Source organism: Protopterus annectens, chromosome 17.part0 (genome assembly GCF_019279795.1).
Source record: "Protopterus annectens isolate FY-2018-M chromosome 17.part0, PAN1.0, whole genome shotgun sequence".
Classification (NCBI taxonomy): Eukaryota; Metazoa; Chordata; order Ceratodontiformes; family Protopteridae; genus Protopterus; species Protopterus annectens.
In genome coordinates this window covers 147,933,658-147,961,207 of record NC_056751.1, presented here as the reverse complement: position 1 = coordinate 147,961,207, position 27,550 = coordinate 147,933,658, and positions in this window count along the sequence as shown.

Genomic DNA, 27,550 nt, shown 5'->3' with positions numbered 1-27,550 from the left:
AAAGATACTCAGTGGTATTGGTGGTTGTAGTAACCTTACTTGATTAACAAAGTGGAAAGATATTGTTAGAATTCTAAAACTGGGTAACATAGATCTATTGGATACTTAATATGATCTCTTTATATGGAAGTTACCAGTTTCCATAATTTCTACAGTATATGTGTGTATATAATCCAAGGCAGGTTTTACAGATGGGTTACAGTTGACAACATTCAGGTGTCAGGTTGAAGAATAAAGTGACATTTATCAAGGCACATTACATGATTACCTGTAGAAAGAAGCAGTAAAGGTTACCTAATGGTACCCAACATATCATAAATCAGACTTCATTTGCTATAGTATGCATTGCCTTATCATTACAGAACGTATTCTGTGGTAATGGGCCATGGGGAAGCATGGACAGGGTATTAAAGATTTTCCTTGAATGGGTTGTGTCCACGGAAACCTTATACAGTGATGGAAGATAACAATTCTTATGATTTTTGTACACACCAGGGTTATGCTTTTAATGCACAGCAACTACAATGCATGAACACGGGGTTATCTAATAACGGATTATATGCTTGACACATAGGAAAATAGAGATGGTTACTTGTGAAATATGAAACTTGGAAACAGCAAATGATTTTAGTTGTATCAAAAAGTAGATACTTTTATTTCATATCAGAAAGACATATATACATATTATTTCAGAAAAGATTTTGTTTTGTATATAAAAATTTTCCCATGGCATGAATATTAAGTAATCACGCATAGTCAATAAAACTAATATGACAAGCAATAAAGAAATAATTATTGCACAGAGAACTATATCTTACATATTATCTGGTGAGATAAATTAGATTTTTTTCACCCAGTACTTCTCCTATCTTATTGCTATTACAATTATACAGTTGTGAGGAACACTATGGTAGGTGAAATTATAACAGCGTGTGCTATATTTAATTATTTGGGGTAACAAGATCAAGTTTGTTAGAATTTAAAGATCGTGTAAGCTTACAGACTAGCAATGTCTTTAGGGTATCAGATATGATTCTAAGCTCTATCTCTTCCAGAAGTACAGTACTGTTGATTCAATTGTCCATTAATACAGTGCATTCTCTCCTGAAATGTGATGGTGGTTTCTGCAGGTACTCAGTAAAGAACTAGCAACTGTAGAAAAAAATTCAAAAAAGGTTTAACAAAATTTTACATCTATTAAGCATGTAAGGTATAAAGGCAGGCTGAGGAACTTGAAATGGTTTTCTATATCTCATAGGCTACACAAGTAAAATCTTATTTTGGATTTTTTTAATGTAAGATTGGAGGGATTGGCCACCATTCTAGACATAAACTTTTACAGTATGGAGAAAACAAATAGGAATTCAAATCTACTTACATACATCACAGTAGTAAAAGCAAAGAAAAGTTCCATTTCAAGTACAGAGCTTCTGCCCATTAAAATAAGTTATTGTTGCATATTTGATCTGTCCCATCCCTGACATTATGTAAGACCCTGATTTACATGTGGTTTCAGGATAGAATTTGCATGGATGCCATTACACGGATAATAGCTCATAATAACCTCTGATGAGGCCCTGAGCATATATCATACACTGATACACTGATGCTGAGAAGGTGTAGGATGGAGAGCAGATCACCATGGAACCAAAATCTGGCCTCCTGCCAATGATAACCTTTTAGGGAAATTAATGGGTTTGACAACGCACTTCAGACAAAAATGAATAGCTTCTAGGGTTCCCTCCTACCTTGAAGATGTCTGGTCTTTCCATCTGGGGGTACAAACGTGCCAGTTGTGTATTAGAAACTCACCCACTGAGTAAGTTCTGTAAGAGAATCTATAGATATAGATATAGATATAAATATAGATATAGATATGGTAAACATATGAAATGTCAGCATCCACTAGAGTGAATCCTGAAATGTGCAGACTGAATGGTCGAAAGAATGGACTTACATACATTAAGTCTGAGATGCCAATTCTAGGAATATTCCTTTTTCTCCAAGGCTGGAGTTGGTATATATAAGTTGGAGGGGGTGAAGGGCTTGGCCTCCATGTGGGGAGTGCATGGGGGATTTGCTCCCTCTGCAAAATAAAGTTTTGAGATTCTCCCTTATCCTGTATTTTTGGTCTTTTTTTTTTTTTTTGACTTGTCAGTACTTGGCATTTTGAGTGCCAACATTTCAATAGGGAGCCTATAAATATAGATAGCCTGACAACTTACTGAATAATAGCGTACTGGAAGTCTTGATACTGAATGTAAAATCTTCAGATGGCAAAGTGTAGAAAATTTGAAATGCTGAACTTAACTATGCTACATATGTGTACTGCATCAGCATACAGCCCATCAACAAAAAATACTATTCACCTATTAGTAAAACAAAAGTGCTAACATGGGTCTGGCAAAAAAGGGGTCAAGTTCAGCCCTCCAAACATGTCAGTAAGTAGATATTTTGATTTTAACATTTTAACAAGTCAGCATTGCACATTCAGCATTATGAATTTCAATATATTACTGGTTAGTTGGTTGTCAGCAGTAAGTCTCTCTCTCTCTCTCTCTCTATATATATATATATATATATATATATATATATGAGTGTAGGACTATTCACTGACAGCACATTTCACTGAAACACATTTGAGTGTGCACAGTTCACTGAAAGCTCAATTCACTGAAAACACAGTTCACTGAAACACATTTCACTGAAAGTTATATATGGCCTTTTCCCCACTGTTGTGCAACCCTGGAGTTAGTATATATAGTAAGGGGGGTGTGAGGGGCATAGCCGCCCACCTATTTTAAATATTTTGAACCATATACATGGATACTTGCAATTCCAATAAATTACTCTTTCCTGAACTTAACATATATTCAAAATATGTGAGGGGCATAGCCACACACCCCCTTACTATATATACTAACTCCAGGGTCGCACAACAGTTGGGAAAAGGCCATATATACCTTTCAGTGAAGTGTGTTTCAATGAACTGAGCTTTCAGTGATTTGTGCACAGTCATTTGACTTTCAGTGAAATGTGCTTTCAGTGAATAGGTGTGTGTGTGTGTGTGTGTGTGTGTGTGTGTGTGTGTGTGTGTGTGTGTGTGTGTGTGTGTGTGTGTGTACTTACATAGGTTTACTTTGGAAATTTCGAATCAGCTTTGGTTGACCATGTAAAATGTTGACCTGAAATGCTGAATCCGAAATTCCAAATGGTAAACCAAAGCAAAAATGAATACATTGACCACCATGGTTCAATGTATTCAACATAGCAGGAGGTATCACTCACCTCCTCCTATGCACATTAATGTACCATTAAACTCTACAGTCAATGGTACATTAATTCTACTATTTTGCAATGTCCCCCACACCCCCTGCATATTAAATATACCAACTTTCAGATCGCACTTCAGTGAGGAAATTGGCTAATTCCCTGTTCCTCACTGAAGCACAACCTCCCTTCCCAATGTCAGTATGTCACTTGTCAAATGATCGAGTGCACAATTCATCTCAATAATTTCTGGTTGACCACTGTTGGTTCTATTATATGCCCCTTGAAAACCATGAATTCGACCTTTGTGACATTGAATGTCTGCACTTCATTTAAGCTCCACAAGGGGCAATCCATCTTGGATCCTGGGAACTATCGTTCCATCAGTCTGACGAGCCTGATCTGCAAAGCCATGGAACGCATTATCATGGAACTTATAAACAAAAACATTGACAGCCTTCAAACACTGGACCCCACCCAGTTTGGTTGTGTAAAGGGCTGATCCTGTCTCCTCAACCTAATTGACTTCTTCGAATCAGTCTCCAGAGCTGTGGACGAGGTCAAGGCAGTCCACACACCTTATCTGGATCTCGGCAAGGCCTTTGACACCATCCCCCACTCTGGAATCATAGATAAACTTACTAAGCTGGGCATTAATCCCTATGTCACTTGATGGGTTGCCAACTGGCTTACTGACAGAAGCCACACTGTAAAAGTAGCCGACTCAAAATCCATCTCCAGACAAGTGACAAGTGGAGTACCTCAGGGTTCAATCCTGGGACTGCTCTTGCTTGGCATCTACTTCTCTGAAGTACAGGCCAGCACTAAGGGACTCTGGCCTAAGATGACTGCAAACTGGGAGCCATTATTGAATCCCCAAATGATGTGGATATTCTACAAAAGGGTCTTACAGAAACAGATGCTTGGTGCCAGAGCCATGGGTTCAAGCTCAATACCAAGAAATGGATAGTTATCCCCTTTGGAAAAAACTATGTACTCATGAATTACCACATAAGTGGCAGTACACTAAACTCCGAAAGTGTGATAAGGGACTTAGGGTCACATGTGGACAGTGGTCTCACCTTCGATAACCACATCGCCACAACAGTCAGGAAATCCTTCTATGTGGCACACCTCATCACTAAGGGCTTTTCATCCAGAAAAAAAGAGGTCATTGTCCTACTGTACTCATCCCTCATTAGACCCATTATAGAGTACAACGCCCCATTTGGTATGTACCTCACAGGACATCTGCAACAACTGGAAAGACCACAGAAATACCTTACTAAAAGAATCACAAGCCTAAAGCAGATGCCCTATGCTGACCATCTAAAAAAAACTCCAGCTATACTCTGTCACATATCGCCTACTCAGAGGTGATCTCTGCTTAACATACAAGGCCATGTCAAACCCAGAGCTGTTGGACATGCTACACTTAAAGAAATTCCAATCCCTCAGAGCCACACGTTCCAGGGATCTAAACATGGTCATCATAGTGAACAAAACATGCTGGTGGGATAGCTTCCAGACCAGACCCAAAGACTCCCTATACTCAGGAATAGACTGCCCATACATGTCAGGCTGAGCACCTCTTTGGCAATCTTCAAAAGGAACCTTGATGATTGGATGGGAGATAGGAAATTCACCCCAGGGATCACACCAAGGAAGTAAATATTCTGGGAAGAAATAAGCAGGGAATTGTTATGGCTAGGCTTGTATAGGCCCTAGGGCCGATAGCCTAGTACCAACCTATGAACCTAATGAAAAACAACAAAAAATAGACAGGCAACAGTAATTCTTAAACTTTTATGGTTAGCGCTTTCGTCAAGTATTCTTACACTCAACCTCATCAGACACTAGTTAAATGAATGGTAGCCATATTTAAAACCAGATTCATAGTCACATGTTCAATCACCTCACATGACACCATGTCACCTGATACAATTCTCATTTCTATAACACATGTACCTAAAAATTTTATAAACAATTGTGTATAAAATGTGTATGCACTTTCCTATTTATTTAATACTCAAATTCATATGTACATATACAAAGAATACATAAATATACATGAAAAAGCCAGCTAAAACATCCAAAAAATAATATTTGTTATTGTGTACATAAAAATTGTTACATGTCACTAATCAACCTGAATAAATTTCAGTTGAATGAAATAAATGCATGTACTTTTGTATGGGGGGGGAGGGGGTTGTGTGTATAAAACAAACACAAAGAGTATATATATATATATATATATATATATATATATATATATATATATATATATATATATATATATATATATATATAATAGAGAGAGAGAAAAAGAGAGAGAGAGTTTCACAAATGTAAATATAGGAACTTGTAATTTGTTTGTCATTTTCTGTTAAATGTGGTAGGTTTTACATTGTGCAATGACGGTCATGGCAAAAAAGCCAATAAGATGTTAGAAATCAGATGGAAGGATGTAGAGATATTCATATCTTCCTTTATTAGTATTACTATCTGTTAACCATTCATACACCCAAACAAACATTTTGCCTACTGAGCTATGTTCAGAACCATGGACTGTTCCAAATCTATGGTCACTAGTATATAGAAACTTTAGCATTCCCCCTACATACATTGACTTTGCAGATAGTTGTTAAAAGAAACATATTTCATGTGGAGTGCTTTACTCCACATGCAAAACATTTTCTAGCCATGCTGCTATATGTTTAACAAATGACAATCATAGAAGAAATGTTTGAACAAACTGGATTTTCTTGGTTCCCACTGTAGTACAGTTAAACAAAAGAGCAAACAGGACACACAGCCAAATCAATTAGTAAGAAACTACAAAAAAAAAACTAGCCAAGCGATAGTTTTCACTGTGTTATTCCATAAAACCCCTTGTAAAAGAGAATAATGGGATATATGTAAATGACCCATTTAGGACATCAGGTGTTTCAGCTATATAGCAGTTTTGAACGCCCATGTCTTTTTTCTTTGTAAGCCTGTTATGGACAAATTCAGGCCAATCAAGTTAAATCCCACTAGTTGTGGACATGCATGTTTCAGTATTCTTATGACCTCATCAGCACAGCATAAATGAACTGTTTGGCAGACCTTTAGAAACACAGGGCTGTTGTACCCAGGTGATGTCCATAACCATCAACATGTCTGCAAAATAAACCATCCAACAACCAAAAAAAGAGCAAACAGAACACACAGCCAGACAAATTAGTAAAAAAATACAAGAAAAACCTAGCCACTGTTGAGAGGTATGGTGGCAGGTGCTAACACTTTTGCTTATATCCCATTATCCTCTTTTGCAAGAGGTTTTAGGGAATAACATAGTGAAAACTCTACCTTGGCAAGTTTTTTTCTTGTAGTTTTTTTTTCTCTATAGTACAGTTGACACATATCCCTAAAAACTGATCTGCAGAAATTCTTTCACTGCTGTTTTACAAAGGAACAATTCTTTGTTCATACATACGTCTGATATAGTAATCCAAGAAACAGACATTTTGGAGAACAGTGTAGTTGCAAATTATGATGTACTTTTCAAAAGGAAATGCAGAGAAAAATTTGGGGAGCTCAATTTGTAAACATTATGGTGGAAAATTAGCTTTTGAGTTCAATCTAACAACTATCTTCAAAGTCATACAAGGAAAAAAACCTCCAAAAGGCTGTCAACCTGCTGAGTGTTTTGACCTCATTAGACTACAGTATGACATATGACTAAAGAAATTGGAAAAGCTCCAATTTGTAAATATAAATGGAAGAAGGCAAACCTCCTAGCTGTTTATCACTACCTTTGGTGGTGAGACTGATTAAAGACTTGTCATTCCTCGTATTCATGATGTGGTGTTAAAGCACTAATGACTCAGCTGAAAACAAATCATTTGGCTTTCTGCCTCATACCAGAATGTCTGACAATCCCGTAACTTTAGAAAAATGACTGTTGTGGATCACTATATGTGCATTTTACAAGGTTTTAACTTTAGATTTTCTACATGTTTCTTTTGACACAAAGCTCTCAAGATTATAACAAAACAACAAATATGAAATGTGACTTTCTTAAAAATGAGCACAATTTCTGCCTGCACCACATGTGGCATGGATTTGATTAGGGGCTCAGGTGCTGTACAGCAAGCCAGGAGAGGATGGATGAAAATCTATAACTGTTTGCTTAGCCCCAGGAGTAGAGTGAGGCTAGAGCCATACTGGGTGTGGCTCCAGGTGGGGGAATGTTCTTTAAGCGAGTAAGGAGTTGCACCACAGAGCCCACTGCATATTCTGGGACTGTGCACTGTAGGGGACACTTCTAGTAGGGATCAGATTCAAGAAGTACTCCAACCTCCCCCAAAGAATGACTATGATAGGGCAAACCATGCTCAAACTCTATCTCAGTAAAGGACAAGTGGCAGGCACACCTCTCAACTGTCCAGATTTTCAGAGAATGTCCAGACTTTTGCCTCATGTTTTTAGTCTGTTCCCCATAAAATTTGTAGTTTTCTGGATTTTTATGGTACATCACTGAGGAATTAATTCACCAAATAATGACAAGCATTTGAGTTTCAGACTCCATATCCTTCAGAAAATGCATTGTAACACAATACCTTTTATTCAAGCAACTTTCTAATTTTATCAGAGCAATATTTAAAAATGTTCCCTATTTTTGGGGCTTTGTCCCCCATTAGTTTTGGCTTTGTCCAGATTTTTTTGTACTAAGAGGTTGAGAGGTATGGTGGCAGGTGCTTACTCGTCTGTGGTTCTGACTGGACAGAGTGGGGTGAATGCAGAAAGATAACACAAAATTATAGCCATACAGACCAGGCATAGATACTTTTCATTTGAGACAGCTTCCAAAGCTATGTCATCATCATCATCATCATCATCAATCCCCTTTATCCCATTTTCTACATGGAGTCGGAGTGTCATGTCAACAGGTGACATCTCTCTTAACTCAATACCACTCTCCTACTTTCTTCTACAATCATGCCTGACCTGTTGTAGTTCTTCTCTCACACAATTTATCCATCTCTTTACCAGATGCCCTTGTTTCCTCTAGCCCCATATAATTGAAGCAGATAGCCTGTTCCAGTATTTTCCCTTCTATATCATGTTTCAGCTTCTCCTGATTTCCCGCATTTGCTGCCATTACAGCTGCCTTATCATTAATCAGTTTTCATGCAGTATGCCTTCATTTTGAATTCCATTCCCATATCATGTGCTGAAGTTCTTGTTCAGGTTTTGCTTGTATTGCCACATTATTTGCATACCTCAGCTTTGTTGAGCTGTCTCATCTGACCTGTTTGCTAAAATAGTCCATCGCCAGTATGAACAGTTGTGGGATCAGAGCTGAACCCTGTTGCACACCCACTCCCACTAGGAACCCCTCTGTGAGTCCGGACACTGTTTGTATTTGTGTCATTCAATCCTTCTACCAATATTTCTAGGAGTTTAAACCATCACAGGACTACTCAAATCAGCTTTCTTGGGACCTTGTAATATGCTTTCTTCAAGTCTAAGAATTCACAGTTGCTCTCTTTTCTTATCTCTAGCTTCTTATCTTCTATCTGTCTCACTGCAAACATCATGTCAGTTGTGCTGCATCCTGATCTGAATTCAAACTGTTCATCTCCCATCTTACTTTCTACAACTCTGCATATTTATTTATGAAGCACTCCCTCCAGACCTGCATGCAGGTGACAGGTGTTTGATATCTCTATACTGACCATAGCTGTGAATGTCCTCTTGTTCGTTTACACCGGTACTAGAATGATTGTGCTCCAGTCATCTGGGATACACCTTTCTCTCTCTCCATACTGCAATGAGTATGTTCAGGAGCCATTTCTCCCTTAACTCACCCAACATCCTGATCATACCTGCCATGACCTCATCTGAGCTTGCTGCTTTTCTTGTCTTCATTTTCTTTAGTGTTGTTCTTACGTGTTCTAAGGTGGGCTGCTCTTCTTGTTTCATTGTGTCTGTGTCTGAAATAGTACAGCTTCAGAAGTTGCTGAAAGTACTCCTTCCATCTGCCTTTGATATCCTGTTGACTGGTGAGCAGATTGTTGCTGGCATCCTTTACAAAGAGTGTCGAATGACTATTTTCTTTATCTTTCTGTCTCTGTCTTGCAAACTGCAAGCAGTAGAAAGCCAAAGGGCAAAGCAGAGGACTGAAAATTCTAGGGGGCAACAGAGAAATGCAAAAACTTCCTGTAAAGAGGATGGACTGGAATAAGGAGATAAGCATCCTTAATATCCAGAGATACTACATAGGCTTGAGGGAGCAAGAGAGAAACAACATCCAAAAGAAAGGCACTTTTAGAAAAGTGTTTAGATGAGTGAGGTCTAGAATAGGTCTCCAAGTGCCCTCTTTTCTGGGCACTATAAACAGTCTGGAGTAGAACCCTTTCCCCTTTGGGACACAAGCACCTCTTGAATAGTACCCTGAGTCAAGAGATTTTGAAGAACCACTGGGAAAAGGGAAAGCTGTTCCCAAGGAGATTGAGGAATGCCCATAAAATGAGGACAGGATTTCCCCCAAGAATCCTGAGTGATCTGAAGCCAAACAGAAAGAGAAAGGAAAAAAGAAAGAGGAATGTGGCTGGGAAGGGACAGAGAGTCATACAGCACCTGGTTTGTCTGGAAAGGAAAGCTTTAGAGTCCTTGAAAACTGAGTAGCTTTAGCAGGAGGAGCCCGTTGGTCGCTCTTCCTACCTTTAGTAGAAGGGCAGGATTGCCTACAAACAAAGGCAGACTTAGTGAGGTAATTTCTCTGATATTTAGGAACAGGATAAACAAACACATGATTAAGCTTCTGTAAGGCCTTACCCTTATCCTGAAGGGACTTAAACAAACCAGCACCAGCTTCCCCAAACAAAAGTTTAGAATCCAGAAGAGCATCCATCATCTTAACTTTAATATCACCAGGTAGAGGTTGAACCGTAAGCCAAGAATACTTTCTCATTACTGAACCAAAAACAGCAGCTCTAGAAGAGGCATCTACTGCATCATAACTACATTTAATAAAATGACAAATGACTTGAGAGGAAGTCCTTAGCGAGGAAAGAACAAAGGTTTTACCCTCAAAGTCTAGAAAATCAGAAATAAGTTGACAGGCTTGAGAAAGAACAGCCAACACAAACCTAGACATATGGGTCTGATAATTAATAGCCCTAAAAGCAAGGGTAGCAGAAGTGTAAACCTTCTTACCCAGCCTTTCCATAGTTCTGCTGTCCTTGTCAGAGGGCAATAACTTGGGTGAAGGAAGCAATTGAGATGGCTTAGCAGAGGCCACAGACATTACAGAGGTACCAGCAGCAGGACATTTATATAGGAAAGAACAATCCTCAGGCACCCTATAAGACCTGTCGGGCTTCTTGGGAGCAGGGGGCAGAGAATCAGGTGCATGAGAAGCATTGGAAAAAGCATCCAGCAAAGCAGCCAAAACAGGAGGAATAGCCACAGGTTTAGGAGATTCCAACTGGAGCAACACACAGTACCTCGTATGCATATCAGACACCTGAGCACAATCCCACTTAAATAATCCATCATCCTAGACAGTGTGTCCCCAAAGGAAATTTCCTCAAAGGAACATCTGGGCTAATAGATTCCTCCTCCCTGACCCAAAGTCTAAAGGAGAAGTAATTTGAGTAGAATAAGTCAGGGATTCATTATCAGAATCCGAATCATCCTCAGAAGGATCCTGTTCTCCAGGCCTTTTAAGGGAAATAGAGGACCAATGAGCAGCAGGAACCGAAACCCCTTATGGAGGTTTTAAGGACATTAAAGCAGTAAATAGCCCCTGAGTGAAGGCCTGCCACTCACTTTGTGTATTTCTGGGAGCATGTTTAATTTTTTTGTTTCATTTTTAAACGAACTTCCCCTCCAAAAAACTGACAAGGCTCAGACCCAGGACAGCATTCAAGAACCGTACTAGGAACTTCTTCCCCAACTAAAGACTGAGGAACTCCCTAGGCCCCTCAGAAGAAATCAACCGTGGTTCCTCCTGAATATCCAAGGTGGATGCCTGCAAAGCCTCTCTGGACATTCTGCCAGCTGGACCCCCACCGACCTCAGACACAGTCACGGTAGAGTAATCCGACAACATAGCTTCTTCCCTAACGGCTGGTCCTTTGGACAGGAGATTCCTTCCATTTTATCTTTAGCGAGATGCTTAAGACGCAGGTTCTCAAGATACAAGGAAAGGGAAGAAAGTCACTGCAAAAGGTTTTTGGAACAAACGCCTGACAAATAGAACAATATGTATGGGCGTGAGAGGCTCCTAGGCAAAAGAAGGATACTTATATTGGTGACCTTTATGGGGAATCTGTCTCCCACACTGGCATTTAACCATCTTGGATGACATCAAACTCAAGGAGCACTAAAAACACAAGAAAAAGCAAAACCCCAACAGGGCACTTATTTGCAACTGCAAAGAAGTCAGCAAGCAGGTGTAGATAGCCCATGGAGAACAAAAATTCATTTAACTGACAGAAACAGATGCAGGAAAACAGACCAATGGTAAAAAGATATGTTCAAAACAGGCAGCAAAGATGTTCTGTTTATGGTAGAACTGAACATCACCTTTATGCCCTATGCTACACAAGGAGAGTTTGGGAGACGTTTGGCATACCTTTTAAATAAGCAACAAGCCAGTCTTTGGTAGACTGGCAGGACGTTCAGGCTTCCATAGCAGGGAATCCCATATGGTAATGAATACTGCAGCAGTGAATGTAAGGGCATCACAAGTTCTTCATCTGCACTTTTTCAGCATTTGGCATGAAATGTCTACATTGCAATCATCAATGTTTCCAAGGCTTTATGAATAATTGTCTGAGAACTGGAAACTCGAGATTCAAAGATCTGACCAATATTTCCCTTTGAGTAGAATTGCTGAAAAAGAAACAGACTGCAATGTGCACCACTTCTTCATATAGCAGGCAAGGAAACAGTTAAGGTATATAAAATGCTTAACTTTAAAGAGGAAGAAAGAAGCAAAGCATGATAAACTTTCAAGCAAAGAACCTACTATTCATAAGGAATTTATTTTTAATAATCATAATTTTTTATTTTTATTTTGATCAATACCAGAAAACTGTGAACAAAACATCAAGCGTGAGTCTACATGTAGGAGTCAAAGCAAACATAACACTCAATGCATCAGAGGTATACCCATTACACTGTCTTCATAAAAAAGAAGCCATAACAAGCATCATTAGATTATAAACCAGCATGCCCCCTCTTATTAAAATTTCTATGACCAACAAGCATGCCATTTGGCATATACAGGTGTAGTTGATTTTGATTCCACCACCTTGAGGTGGAGCTTGCATTACAGGTAAATGTGTGGTTCCATGTAAACAGCAAACTGAAAATAATCAGTTTCCCAAAGAACAGAATTTATTAAGATTTTAACATGTCAGGAAATGTTTTACTGACTTATAAAAATGTCTGTCTTTATAAATAAATAAATACCAAGCTTGATGAAGGAGAAGTATAACATGAGCAAAATGTCTTTCTTATTTACTCAACTTTTTTTTCTCCTTGCAGCTGAGCATCAACTGCAACCAGCTCCTCTTTTCATTCACTGGGACTACTGGACCTGCCTTAGTTACCCAGGGCTCAACCTTACCCCCAGTCTGGGGTCAATAAGGAGATCACAGACTCTGGTGTAGTGTACCTAGGGCTCAACCTTACCCCCAGTCTGGGGTCAATAAGGAGATCACAGACTCTGGTGTAGTGTACCCAGGGCTCAACCTTACCCCCAGTCTGGGGTCAATAAGGAGATCACAGACTCTGGTGTAGTGTACCCAGGGCTCAACCTTACCCCCAGTCTGGGGTCAATAAGGAGATCACAGACTCTGGTGTAGTGTACCCAGGGCTCAACCGTTCCCCCAGTCTGAGGTCAATAAGGAGATCACAGACTCTGGTGTAGTGTACCCAGGGCTCAACCGTACCCCCAGTCTGGGGTCAGTAAGGAGATCACAGACTCTGGTGTAGTGTACCCAGGGCTCAACCATACCCCCAGTCTGGAGTCAATAAGGAGATCACAGACTCTGGTGTAGTGTACTCAGGGCTCAACCGTACCCCCAGTCTGGGGTCAATAAGGAGATCACAGACTCTGGTGTAGTGTACCCAGGGCTCAACCTTACCCCCAGTCTGGGGTCAATAAGGAGATCACAGACTCTGGTGTAGTGTACCCAGGGCTCAGCCTTACCCCCAGTCTGGGGTCAATAAGGAGATCACAGACTCTGGTGTAGTGTACCCAGGGCTCAACCTTACCCCCAGTCTGGGGTCAATAAGGAGATCACAGACTCTGGTGTAGTGTACCCAGGGCTCAACCTTACCCCCAGTCTGGGGTCAATAAGGAGATCACAGACTCTGGTGTAGTGTACCTAGGGCTCAACCTTACCCCCAGTCTGGGGTCAATAAGGAGATCACAGACTCTGGTGTAGTGTACCCAGGGCTCAACCTTACCCCCAGTCTGGGGTCAATAAGGAGATCACAGACTCTGGTGTAGTGTACCCAGGGCTCAACCTTACCCCCAGTCTGGGGTCAATAAGGAGATCACAGACTCTGGTGTAGTGTACCCAGGGCTCAACCGTTCCCCCAGTCTGGGGTCAATAAGGAGATCACAGACTCTGGTGTAGTGTACCCAGGGCTCAACCGTACCCCCAGTCTGGGGTCAGTAAGGAGATCACAGACTCTGGTGTAGTGTACCCAGGGCTCAACCGTACCCCCAGTCTGGAGTCAATAAGGAGATCACAGACTCTGGTGTAGTGTACCCAGGGCTCAACCGTACCCCCAGTCTGGGGTCAATAAGGAGATCACAGACTCTGGTGTAGTGTACCCAGGGCTCAACCTTACCCCCAGTCTGGGGTCAATAAGGAGATCACAGACTCTGGTGTAGTGTACCCAGGGCTCAGCCTTACCCCCAGTCTGGGGTCAATAAGGAGATCACAGACTCTGGTGTAGTGTACCCAGGGCTCAACCTTACCCCCAGTCTGGGGTCAATAAGGAGATCACAGACTCTGGTGTAGTGTACCTAGGGCTCAACCTTACCCCCAGTCTGGGGTCAATAAGGAGATCACAGACTCTGGTGTAGTGTACCCAGGGCTCAACCTTACCCCCAGTCTGGGGTCAATAAGGAGATCACAGACTCTGGTGTAGTGTACCCAGGGCTCAACCTTACCCCCAGTCTGGGGTCAATAAGGAGATCACAGACTCTGGTGTAGTGTACCCAGGGCTCAACCGTTCCCCCAGTCTGGGGTCAATAAGGAGATCACAGACTCTGGTGTAGTGTACCCAGGGCTCAACCATTCCCCCAGTCTGGGGTCAATAAGGAGATCACAGACTCTGGTGTAGTGTACCCAGGGCTCAGCCTTACCCCCAGTCTGGGGTCAATAAGGAGATCACAGACTCTGGTGTAGTGTACCCAGGGCTCAACCGTACCCCCAGTCTGGGGTCAGTAAGGAGATCACAGACTCTGGTGTAGTGTACCCAGGGCTCAACCTTACCCCCAGTCTGGGGTCAATAAAGAGATCACAGACTCTGGTGTAGTGTACCCAGGGCTCAACCGTACCCCCAGTCTGGGGTCAATAAGGAGATCACAGACTCTGGTGTAGTGTACCCAGGGCTCAACCGTACCCCCAGTCTGGGGTCAATAAGGAGATCACAGACTCTGGTGTAGTGTGCCCAGGGCTCAACCTTACCCCCAGTCTGGGGTCAATAAGGAGATCACAGACTCTGGTGTAGTGTACCCAGGGCTCAGCCTTACCCCCAGGCTGGGGTCAATAAGGAGATCACAGACTCTGGTGTAGTGTACCCAGGGCTCAGCCTTACCCCCAGTCTGGGGTCAATAAGGAGATCACAGACTCTGGTGTAGTGTACCCAGGGCTCAGCCTTACCCCCAGTCTGGGGTCAATAAGGAGATCACAGACTCTGGTGTAGTGCATACTGCTGTAGAAGAGTGTACCCTAACTCACACTCCCCACTTGGCAGCCTTGCCACCTCTGAGACAGCTACCCTTGAGAGGTGCATATACAGTACCACACAAGTGTAGCCCCTCACCTAAGAGGCTTACTGCTCAGGCAGCACAGAGCTGGCAAGGTTTGTATTCTGTGTATTGTAGTGAGCCTACGCTCCCTCCATCCCCCCAGGATAGACGAGCTGACAGTAGCCACTCATTACCCTTCTCCCCCTGAAGCCCCTCATTGCCCATACTGTTAATCATACAAGGGTCATCAGGGGTGCAGTAAGGGTTTTACCCCCCTTCATCAAAGGTCCACTCTGTTTACCCAAGATTTGGTCACAAAAAAATTTGACTCAAGCTGATATCAAACACTCAAATAATAATTTTAAATTAAATGACAGAAAATGGACATACCAAGCAAATAGTTAATGCCAGTCATAATAATAATATCTATTATTTATAATTTGAGAATTTTTAATTATTGAGCAAAACAATAGCCACACAAGTTGGACAGAGTTGCATTCCAAAAATACATGAAAAAATGTCAGCACACGAATTTTCTCCACAAACAGTACAAGAGGATGACAGCAGTTTGCCCATAACCATACGTTTTAGAGAAGTCAGATTGGCATTATATTCAAGAATGAATTGCCGGTATATGAATTTAGAGTAGGGCGAGTTTTTACCTACATTATTTCAAGTCTGCAACACATTTATTGTTGTGAGTAAGGACAACCAGTGATTCATGGAGTCAGTATCTGAGTAGTACTTGGATTTCAATAATGAATTATACAAAAATTAAATATTGTGTTTCTTTTTGGAGTAACCTAGTCATTGATTACATCAATTTCACTTTGTTATTATCAAACCAAGTAAGTAAGAAAAACTTTGCCACAGCTATTCTTACTAAATTCAATTGAGGAGCAGGACTGTTTCTAAAGTTCCACAATTTTTTTATTGTTTTGAGGTTGCAAATAACATGTCAATTCCTGTTATACAATATGGACAAAAATTCACTACTAATTAAAATATCAGGGTTTTCAAAGAGTGCTTGAAAAAAACTTATTTTCTTGGAAGAAGCCACAGCCAGCATTCATTAACATTACCACGGTAACCATTTCCAATTCTTAGACATTCCTACCACTGCATATGCCTCACAGAGATGCAGTCTCATGATGGGCTGTCTCTCTCCCCTACTCCAAATGTTAATGAGCCATTCTGGGAGAGTAACATATGATAATTAGTTGTGTGTTGTCTCCTTGAAAATGGCGACCATAAATTATTTGTCCAACAGAGTGAATCATAGAACCTCTCGGTTGTTTAAATCCCTTCCTCTAGCCATGTTAGTGTACTTGGCCAAATGTTTGGCATCACCTGTTAATCTCAGTGGGAGAGTTCACTTTAGAGGTAAGTAACGGGAAGTTTAGCCGACAGGTAGTGTTGGGAGGTGTATTCATATGTGCATGTGTGTGACTGAGTGGGTGAGTGGTGTAAGGTAAGTGTGTGTGCATGTATTTGTGATTGTGTATCTGCCTGAATGGTAGCAGTAAGAAGATTAGTTAGGGGATAGGTAGGATAGGGGTGCATGCATGTATGAGTGTGGGTGGGTGGTGGGTGGATGTGTGTGTGTGTGTGTGTGTGTGTGTGTGTGTGTGTGTGTGTGTGTGTGTGTGTGTGTGTGTGTGTGTGTGTGTGTGTGCGCACGTGCGTGTGTTCAAAGTACAGTGAGTGTGTTTGTGCGGAGGGGATGAGGATGCCATACCTCATCTCCCCTTCACTAATGAGCAAATCCTTCAACACTGAAGGGAAACAACTAGAAACCAGGGACTGCTAAATATATCCTTAAGTTACTTTTCAAAGTTAATAGAACAAAAGAGGTATGGGGGAAACACTAGACACCAGGGACAATCTTGAATAATAACCTATTCTGTGTACAAAGTTAAAAGAACACGGGTTGTGGAGCACAAAGTATGCAAAAAAAAAAAGTTATATACTCACAATAACTTTCCATTTGTGTTGTCCATTTTCATTCTTCCTCAAAAGTGGGCTCAGATCTGACCCTCAGATCCAACTTGGAAGATTTTTACAGCTTGTGGTTACTTGAAACTCTTGAGTGTCTCCCTTACCCATAATATTCTAGTTCCCTACCATACCTCAGATCTTGTTTGCTGGCCTTATAGGTTTATAGAAAAATAGAAACAACACTAGAGATGAGAAACAATACCTGGATCTCAAAGGCAGGAACATTGGTTACCTTATCTTCTCGTTCTTCCAGAAGTCACAAACCAAATGGAAGGGGGTTGGTGGGAGTGAACTTAAGGAAGAACGAAAATGGACAACAAGGATGGAACATTATGGTGAGTAAATAACTTCTTCATCTGATGTTGCCAATTTTCAGTCATTCCTCAACAACTGGGACAGAGTCATCAACTACTGAATCCTGGGAGGACACTAAAGAAGGATATTCCTGAGCTCTGTTGAGCCGAAAGCTGCTCTTCCCCTTGAGACCAGATCCAATTTTTAATGAGTAATAAAGGTATGAGAATTAGCTCAAGTTTCAGTAACAGAGATATCATCCATGGAAGACCTGGATAAAAATACTGATGAAGTTGCCATGGACCTGGTTTTGACAAAGACAAACCCAATTTGTTAAAAACAATGGAAATGCAATCAGTTCACCGTTTGGCTAAGGTTATTTTTATACCTGGCTTGCCCAATTTTGATTCCACAAAAGAAACAAATAATTGATCTGTTTTTTCTGAAATTCTTTCTTCTTCTTTCGGCTTTTCCCAGTTAGGGGTCGCCACAGTGGATCACCTGCCCGCTCATGATTGGCAGTGGAGTTTTATGGTGTTGAGTTGCCAGCCCAGCGCCCAACCTTCCACAGAAGGCACACACACACACACACACACACACACACACACACACACACACACACACACACACACACACACACACACTCACATCTAGGGCCAATTTAGAGTGTCCAATCCACCTACAGCATGTCTTTGGGATGTGGGAGGAAACTGGAGCACCCGGAAGAGACCCACATGACCACAGGGAGGACATGCAAACTCCGCACAGAAGGCACCCTAGCTTTTCTGAAATTCTTTGATCTATGCAAATAGAAATGTAACTGTGTGTGAACATCTAACAAATGTAACATATTCTCCTTTGTTTGTGAAATTTGAAATGAAAACTAGAAGAATGATTGATTAATGATGGATTCTTACACCACCTTAGGAAGAAAAGATGAGTTGGTTCTTAATACTACCCTATCTCTATGGAAAATAAAATAAGGAGGTTTAGAATACAAGGCTTGAAGTTCAGAGACTCTTCAAGCAGAGGTTATACAGTAGCTACCAAAAAGATAGTTTCCCAGGTTAAAACTTTTAGTTCACACTTTGCTGATGGTTAAAAAGGAGATTGCGTCAAAGCTTATAGAATTAAATTCAAATCCCATGGCAGATTTGGATATTTAAAAGGGTGTCTCAGAAGAAAGGTACTCTTTATAAAGGCCTTACAAAGTTTTCAAGAAGCTAAGGTGGAATTGTTAATTCCTACATGAAAATTAGAAATGACAGCTAATTGTATTTTAATACTCGAGGAGCTAGCCCCTTCATTAAAAATTGTAGCCAAAAACTCAAGAACTTTATGTACTGGTGCTAAAAAGGGTCAGTGTCTTTCTGTTGTGCCCAGAAAACAAATCTTTTCCATTTACTTCTGTAAATCTTCCTAGTGGAAGCTTTATGGGAAGATAAAAGAATGTGATGGACAGGGGAGGAGAGCCTAGGATGTCTAGCTATCAATGGAAATAGAGAACCATGCGGTCAACTTTAGGCCTAAAACATCTAGGCGAATCATGTCTGTCGGGTGAGACAGGAGGTCTGTAATTGGATACAGAATCCATGGAGGATGAAGTAAATGAAGCCAAAGGAAGGGGGAACAAAATCTAACAAGGCCAATAAGGAGCAATGAGGATGACTTTACTCTTTAATCGAGATGCTTTCTGGAGAAACTTGGGGTTGTGGGGTAAAGATAGAGGAAACCGGGGAGCTAATCATGGAGGAAAGTGTCTCTCAGTGATTCCCCTGGTGGGGGAATCTGGGCAAAGAACTTGCTGCACTTGTTGTTGAAGGGAGATGCAAAGAGGTCGCAGCAAAGTTGACCCCATTTGGTGGAATATCTTTTCTGCATCTTTCATGTTTAGATATGATTCATGTGGCAATAAAATGGACCTGCTCAACTTTTCTGCTATCATGCTGGATTTCCCCAGAATGTCAAGTCAAAGTCAAAGTAAACTTTATTGTCAATCAGATATACACAGCAGTGCAAGCTGAACAAAATTACATTGCTTTGGTGCAAGACATAACAATGAAACACATAGTTTGAATGACAGTAAGACTAATGCACATACAGTAATAATTAAAATATAAACAGCACAATAAATTAGCACAATTGGACAAGAAGACATTAGACAATATTATACTGTGCATTGCTATTAGAAATTGATTGGATGAGATCGCCCATTGCCGCACTCTGAGGCCCTCTCGAAACAAGGGGTAAGATCTGGTTCTTCCTTGCTTGTTGATACACCATACCACTGATATATTGTCTGCTTATTTTGCAATAGTCCCAGAAGGGAGATAGTCTTGAAAGGCCTGCAATGCTAGGAGTACTGTGCTTATTTCCAGCACAATGATATGTGTGTTGGTCTCTTTGGGGGATCATGTGCCTTGGACTGTCTTTCCCAAGAAGTTCTCCCTCCCACCCAATTTGGGAAGCATCCGTGGTCACTATGGCTTTGGGCTGAGGAAGAATGAAGGGATGGCCTTGTAATATCTGATGTGAGTGAGTCCACCACAAGAGGTACTTTTTGCATGCCCAAGTTATGATCTGGGATGGCATAGGTTGGTATAACATGGACCATGGTGTTGCTAGTGTCCATTGAAGAATTCTTATATGGTATCTTGCTGATGGAACCACAACTATTGCAGCAGACATTGACTCCAAGACTTGTAGAATCAATCGAGTGGATAAAGAAGAATTTTGAATTATATTTTGACTTGAAATCAAATAGTTTGTACCCTTGCTAAGGAAAGGGAGGCTGATACCATATTGAACACCACCCCTATGAACTCTAATGTCTAAGATGGTTCTAGCTGAGATTTGTTGTTATTGATGGTAATTCCTAGATGAGAGCAAAGCTGGAGTACATACTCTCATATCTTTATCAGAAGATGCCCTGTCGGAGCGGTTATGAGCCAGTTGTCTAAGTACAGAAACACCCGGACTCCCTGCAGTCTCAAGTGAGCTGCTATTACTGTCATGCATTTGGTGAACACCCTGGGGGGCTGTGGTGAGGCCAAAGGGCAGGGTTCTGAATTGATAATGACTGGCTTTCAGCCAGAAGCATAGGTACTTCACTGGATTGTCTGTTCATTTTTATGTGATAGTATGCATTCTGAAGATCTACTGAGCACATCCAGTCGTCCTTGTGCAGGAATGGCAAAACAGACTGAACTATCACCATCCAGCACTTTGTATACTGAACTGATTTGTTTAGATTGCTGAGATCCAAAATTGGTTTCCAGTCACCTGTTTTCTTTGGCACTAAAAAAATCTTGAGTAAGTTCTGGACTCTTTCTGGACTGGGGAGACCTCTTGAATGACTTTTTTTCTAGCAACTTTTTTATTTCTAGAGCTGTTGCTTTCCTCTGACTGGGTGGAATGTCAGGAATTTTGTTTACTTTTAAGGGGGGGTAGAGAAAAGGCTATTATATAACCTTTGGAAATAATCTTCTGCACTTTTTTTAATTTCTTCAAGTCTTTTGGGTTTCTAATACCATGATGGGAATGGACCCTATTCCTAAGTCAAAGTACGATTAAAGTTCATGAAATTAGTATTGATTCAATCTTTGATGTCTTAAAAAAGTGCTCCTCACAGCACCCACAATGTCCCTACTAATGACTCCTTCTGCAATTCGTACAGGGTTACATGTATTGATAACATTTCTAAATACGATTGTAGACTCTTTTTTATAAGACCTGCTGCTACTATAACTATTGGAACTGTCTGGGTATCTTTCTTCCACATTGCTGTCATTTCTCCCTGCAAATCCTAATATTTTATGACTCTGTCTCTCTCTGTACACAAGACACTGTAGTCACTGGGTGTGGCGATTTCAGTGATCAATGCTACTTTTCTCCTCTTTTTATGGACCACTATATCCAGTTTTTAAACATCTATGTGATGTAGACCATCATTTTTTTATGATGCTTTGTGGCTCATGTTTCCAATGTTTTTCAGCCACTTCAATACCATAATGTTTGCCCAATCCCCAGTGCAACAGTCTTGCCACATTATTATGTCACAACCAGCAACAAGGTGTGCAACTGTTTCCAATTCTGTTTTACAAAACCTACATCTGTCTGTTTCTCCCACATGTTCAGTGGACTTTGTAAACCACTGTGTATGTCGCCGCCAATATTAACCTTTCATCTCTTGATTTGAATACACCTCTCCTTAAAGGAGTACATTGGGTTTCTATATAGCATTCCTCAACTTCTCAGTCCTTTTGCTCCCTATTTACAGTTCCCTCCATAAAGCAACAACATTGAGGCATTTAAAATATTTCTAATTCACCGTATTTCTCTAATCGGAACATACCTTAGCATAGTGTGATGGCTTCACTTTCAAATACATGTTCTCACGATGTAGTAAAGCTTGTTCAAGTCCCCTATTTAATCACGTCATCAAGGCCTGGCAGTTCAGGTACTTTTTCTAACCAGATCCTCCCCCAAAAGTGACATCACCACGGCCGGTCTCTCATTCTAAGTAAAAGAGTGAAACCCACACATTTTGCGATGTAACTGCTCCCTTGGCCTTCCCCCACCCGTTGAGTGCTCAAATACAGCTGCTGAAGGTAGGAAAGTTATTTTGTAGCTTTCGGTTTCAGTATGCTGTGTTTTGGCATTGGAACAACTTGTGTACATCTCACTACAGCAGCCTTACACTTTGCTTACAAATTGGTGAGTACGATATTCTCTCTTTTTAAATGATTTACTTAAGTTTTATTTTTCATCAACGTGTTGCTACGATAATCCCCGATGTCCGGCCCTTTATTGCTTTACCTTTACCAATAATAAAATGAATGGCTGTATAAAAGAGACTTTAATATGAAAGCAGTTACCAGTAGATTTTTTCAGCATTCTGGAATATTAAAATCTCTTCCATACAGCGATTCACTTTATTATTTATATAGTATTTCTGTGGTTTTACTTGTTTTTTTATTTGCAGTTTTAAACTTCTGAATTTGTTTGTCCTTTGCTGCGGCGTTGTTTCTGAGTTGGTGCACATGGTAATGGTTGCCAATAGCAACCAATTTCCTGTATTGCTGTTCTCTGTCCCTTTACTACTGCTTTGCTTTTATAAATAAGATGAACGGCTGTATCAAAAAGCAATGTGGAATATTGCAGCCTCCTTTTAATACAGCCATTCGTTTTATTATATTTATGGCATATTCCTTTTTTCCCCCTAGGCTTTATTTATTTTTCTTTTTGTAGTACAACTTTAAATTTATGGTTGCTGATATCACCAGACATCACCAGCCTACAGGTGTGTGAGTGACATCAGCTAATGCCAGTACTATGTCTCAGTCCGAGATGTAGTTTGAACTGTTTTGGAGAGAATCAATGTAAACACTTTATGCTTTGGCTAATCGGTTGCTTTGGGGGGAGGGTGCTGGCTAGCCTCCATACTAAGTGACCTTGTTTACTCTCTGCATTTCATTCTTTTGTCCCTCTTATTAGAAACATACATACCAGTCACAACAAATATACAGTTAAAGCAGTTATTTTCCCTCAGATCCCTGTGTATTTTTTTCAAATTGATGTGATTTTGCTACAGCGGAATTAGTCTCACGCAGTGCTAAGACCTGTAGGTGGACCCATGAGTGCATTGCACGCTAACATTCCATTCCCATTCAATTCAAACACAAAAGTGCGTGGAAATGGATTTGCTGCTTTGCATCAATCCTGCTGCGAGAGTCACAGTAAGGAGACAGTAAGGAGAAATGAGAGATTTTCCCCCAAGACTCCGTTATGGAAGGAAGCTTCGTTTATGGTCACAGTAAGGAGAGAGATTTTACCTGTGTTGGTTTCGCTGGGATCCATTTGTGTGCTGAAAGGAAGCTCCATTTGTTATACAGGCTGCGTTTTTGGTTGTTATGCAGGCTGAGAGGTTTTAGTTATGCAGGCTGAGGTCTGTTTTAATTTTACTTATGCAGGCTGAGGTCCTGTGCTCCGTTTATGGCTGAGAGGTTTTAGTTATATAGGCTGAAGTCTGGAGGTCTGTTTTAATTTTACTTATGTAGTGTGTGTGGTTTTAGTTATGCAGGATGAAGTCCTTTACTTATGCTGTGTAGGCTGTGCTCCGTGTGAGGTTTCTGTTTTAATTTTATTTATGCAGGCAGGCTGAAGTCCATTTTAATTTTACTTATGCAGTGTCTGCATGTGTTATGCAGGCTAAAGTCGGAGGTCCATCTTAATTTTAATTTTATTTATGCACTGTGTGTAGTCCAAAGGTCCATTTTAATTTTACTTAGGCAGTGTGTGAGGGTTTTAGTTATGCAGGTTAAAGTCCTTTACTTATGCTGTGTAGGCTGTGCTCCGTGAGAGGTTTCCGTTTTAATTATACTTGTGCAAATGCAGGCAGTCTACTTATTAGATATTGCTGGTTGCTGAAAAATAAACTTGCTTAAGAAAAGTTTTCTATTTAAGGTAGTTTGGGGATCGATTTACCATCTACTTCCGTAAATCCACATCCACACATGGAAAGAAGTTAGGGGAGGATGGTGCACCTGTCTTAATCAGTGGGCATTGTCTTTTTGAGAATCATCTTTCAGGGTAAACAGGTTATTTTCCTATTGATACTCACTTGCAGTTTCACATATTTCCTTATCTTTTCTCCCTCCAGTTCACATTTGTTTTACAGATCCCCAAAAGAAGAGGGTGGGTCTATAAATGGATCCATCTTGTGTCTTTTTTAACATTCAGCAGTAGTCATTTTCCCTGGTGAGTCTCTAGATTTCCCCTCAATAAAAGTCCTTTGTCCTAGGGTAGTATATAGTGCTTGTGTATGTACAATGTACTTTATCAGAGAAGCTTGCTCTAAGATGATTGGCAATAAATGAACATGATACAAATTAATTTTCAAATGAGATAGTGACATAGTGTACATTATGGAAAGTTTTAGCGTACTAGAATTGGCTTAACTAGTAAGACAGAATCATAGTTTAGTACTACAGTGATCAGCCTAAAAATCTCTGTACTGCTTTTCCATTACAGCTATTATTTCATATGTATAGCAGCCAATACCCTAATATTTATATATTAAAATAGTTAAATTAATATGCAGTAAGAGTAATTTATGGAAACAATTAAGAACATAAAAGTGGATGAATACAAAATTCTCATTTTTGTAGCAAAATCAATGAATAAATTAGACTCAGTCTGCTTCTTAGTTTTGTTTTAAAATTTAAAGGTTGTAGAATTTCCTGTTAATGGAGTGAAATATTTTGATGCATTAAGGGATGCTTTTTAAGTATGTAATTTATCTTCCTCTCATAACTGCTGTCTTATTTCATTTACACAGTTAATATTTTGCATTTACAATTGCAGTGCTTATTTTGATCATCTTCCAGTTATTGTTTAGCAAAAACTGCTCCTTCTTTCACTGTCTGTTTGTTAAAACAAAACATAGTATTTCAGAAATTCACTACAAGTTTGAACTACAAAAATAAACAAATAAATGTTTTTTTCCATTTGGATCATAAACTGATTACATTTGCAATAGTTATAACAGAGCTTGTCGTCATCACTGCACTTAAGTCCCTAACCAGATTTAGATAGCAGGTGAAATTTATATTGATACCCTATTGGAGGAAAAACGTTCTCTAACACTACATTATTGTACAGATAACACCTGGTAAAATATAAGTTCAACACTTCATGGCAACATAATAAGCTGCTATGAAGCACAGACTGAATAAAGCATATGACCTCCAGTGTGTGTGTGTGTGTGTGTGTGTGTGTGTGTGTGTGTGTGTGTGTGTGTGTGTGTGTGTGTGTGTGTGTGTGTGTGTGTGTGTGTGTGTGTGTGTGTGTGTGTGTGTGTGTATATACTAACTTCTGACCCAAGGAAGTTGGCATTTGGATTTTATTTAATGAAGCTTTTGTGTGGAATACTCAGGTATCACTCAAACACATAGCACGCATTCATACACTCATGTACACATAACCTGAACCAACAGTGTATTTATGTATCCTGCTGCTGGCTTCCTATGAGTGATATTTTGAACTGTGTAAAGTTCGTACATTTGAACGAACTGTGAAAGTCTTTGCTAGGCTGCTCTATTCAGGGCAATTTTATATTCATCCTGCTGCAAGTCTTTGCTGGGCTTCCTGTGTGTGTGATATTTTCTGTATTAATTTGAACGAACTGTGTATTTATTTATCTTGGTGTTGGCTTCCTATGTGTGATAGTTTGCACTGTGTAAAGGCCATACGTTTGAATGAACTGTGCAAGTCTTTGCTAGGCTGCTCAATTCAGAACAATTTTATATTCATCCTGCTGCAAGTCTTTGCTGGGCTTCCTGGGTGTGTGATATTTTCTGTATTAATTTTAATGAGCTGTGTAAAGTCCGGTGTGTGTGTATATCCATATCCTGCTGAAAGTCTTTGCTTGCTGGAATGTATCTGTTATTAATTTGAACAAGTCTTTGCTGGAATTTATTAATTTGACTTGTGTGTGTCCATACATTTTCTGCTAGTCTTTGCTGGGCTGTATTTTTGACTTGTGTGTCCGTAAGTGTCCTTTCCTGCGCATCTTTGCTGGAATATCCCTGTGTCTGGCAAGTCTTTGCTGGGATGCAACCTGTCTGCAAGGCTTTGCTGGAATGTAGTGTGTGTGTGTGTGTGTGTGTGTGTGTGTGTGTGTGTGTGTGTGTGTGTGTGTGTGTGTGTGTGTGTGTGAGAGAGAGAGAGTGTGTGTGTGTGTGTGTGTGTGTGTGTGTGTGTGTGTGTGTGTGTGTGTGTGTGTGTGTGTGTGTGTGTGTGTGTGTGTGTACTTTTGGTCTGTTCCTCTTAAAATTTGTGATTTTCAGGCAAATCAGTGATAACTCAATTCACTAAATGATAGCCATCTAAGTTTTGCCTTCCAATCTGGAAACACATGGTAACACAAAACATTTTATTCTAGCAACTTTTCTAAGATTATACAAGTAATGTTTAAAATGTGTCCCTGGTTTTGGGCCTTTGCCCCCCAATAAATGTTGGCTTTTTCCAGATATCTTATGCTGTGTAGTTCTTCAGGGGGAGAGAAGTTTAGTGCTGCTTATGACAAGTCTGTTTGTTAGTAGCACAATAGGTAGTAGAATACTTGCTTTGGATGCAGAAGGCTGTGGGTTCTACTCCCCCAGTATGTAGCTGGATTGCTGATACTGTAATGTGTTATACTTTAAAGGGGTAGATGCTGCAGTCCTGAGAATGTCCTCTTTGGCAGAGATACCCAGTAACTATGTGCAACTTTTTTAACAGCAACTTTGTGGAGCTTTTCTCCCCGGGCCTCCTCTGAAAATGTTTTTTTACCACCCAGTCGGACTTTCCTAGTTACCAAATGTAAATAAACTATGAACCTGTTATCAGTTTGCCATCCATTCCCTATTGTAATATTACTAGCTGAGAGAGGCTCGCTGGTGGCAGCAACATACACTTACTGTAGAGGGATGATTAGGAGGCTACGACCTGCAGCTTTTTCAAGACTTGTATTCATTCATTCATTAAAAATGATTTTCTAGGCAGATCAAGTTTACAGTAGTGCCTAGCTTAGTAAAATAAAGGTAAAGTTAATTTTAAGTATTGAATACTGTGGTGTTTTTTTTTTGGGGGGGGGGTTTGTGATAAGTAATGCTTCTTTTATTTTGAATTTCTATGGGCAAGGTCATTGAAGCTCTAGCATTTTTCTTTTTTCTCTCAAGTTGTTTGCTGGGACAGATGGCATTTTCTGGTGTTTTTGCCATGCTTTAAATTGTGGAAAAGAATGTTTGCAGTCACTGTGCATTTTTCCGTGTTTAGTTTCCTGTAATAACTTGAAAGGCACTGCCTTAGGACATCATAACTTGGTCAGTTGATTGTTCAGACTCTGTGTACATTTTCATATAACTAATGTTTGCCCTCTGTATGTCTCAACCTCTTAGCTCAAGAAATCTGGACAAAGCTGATCATAATGGGGGATACACGGGCTTTTAAAAA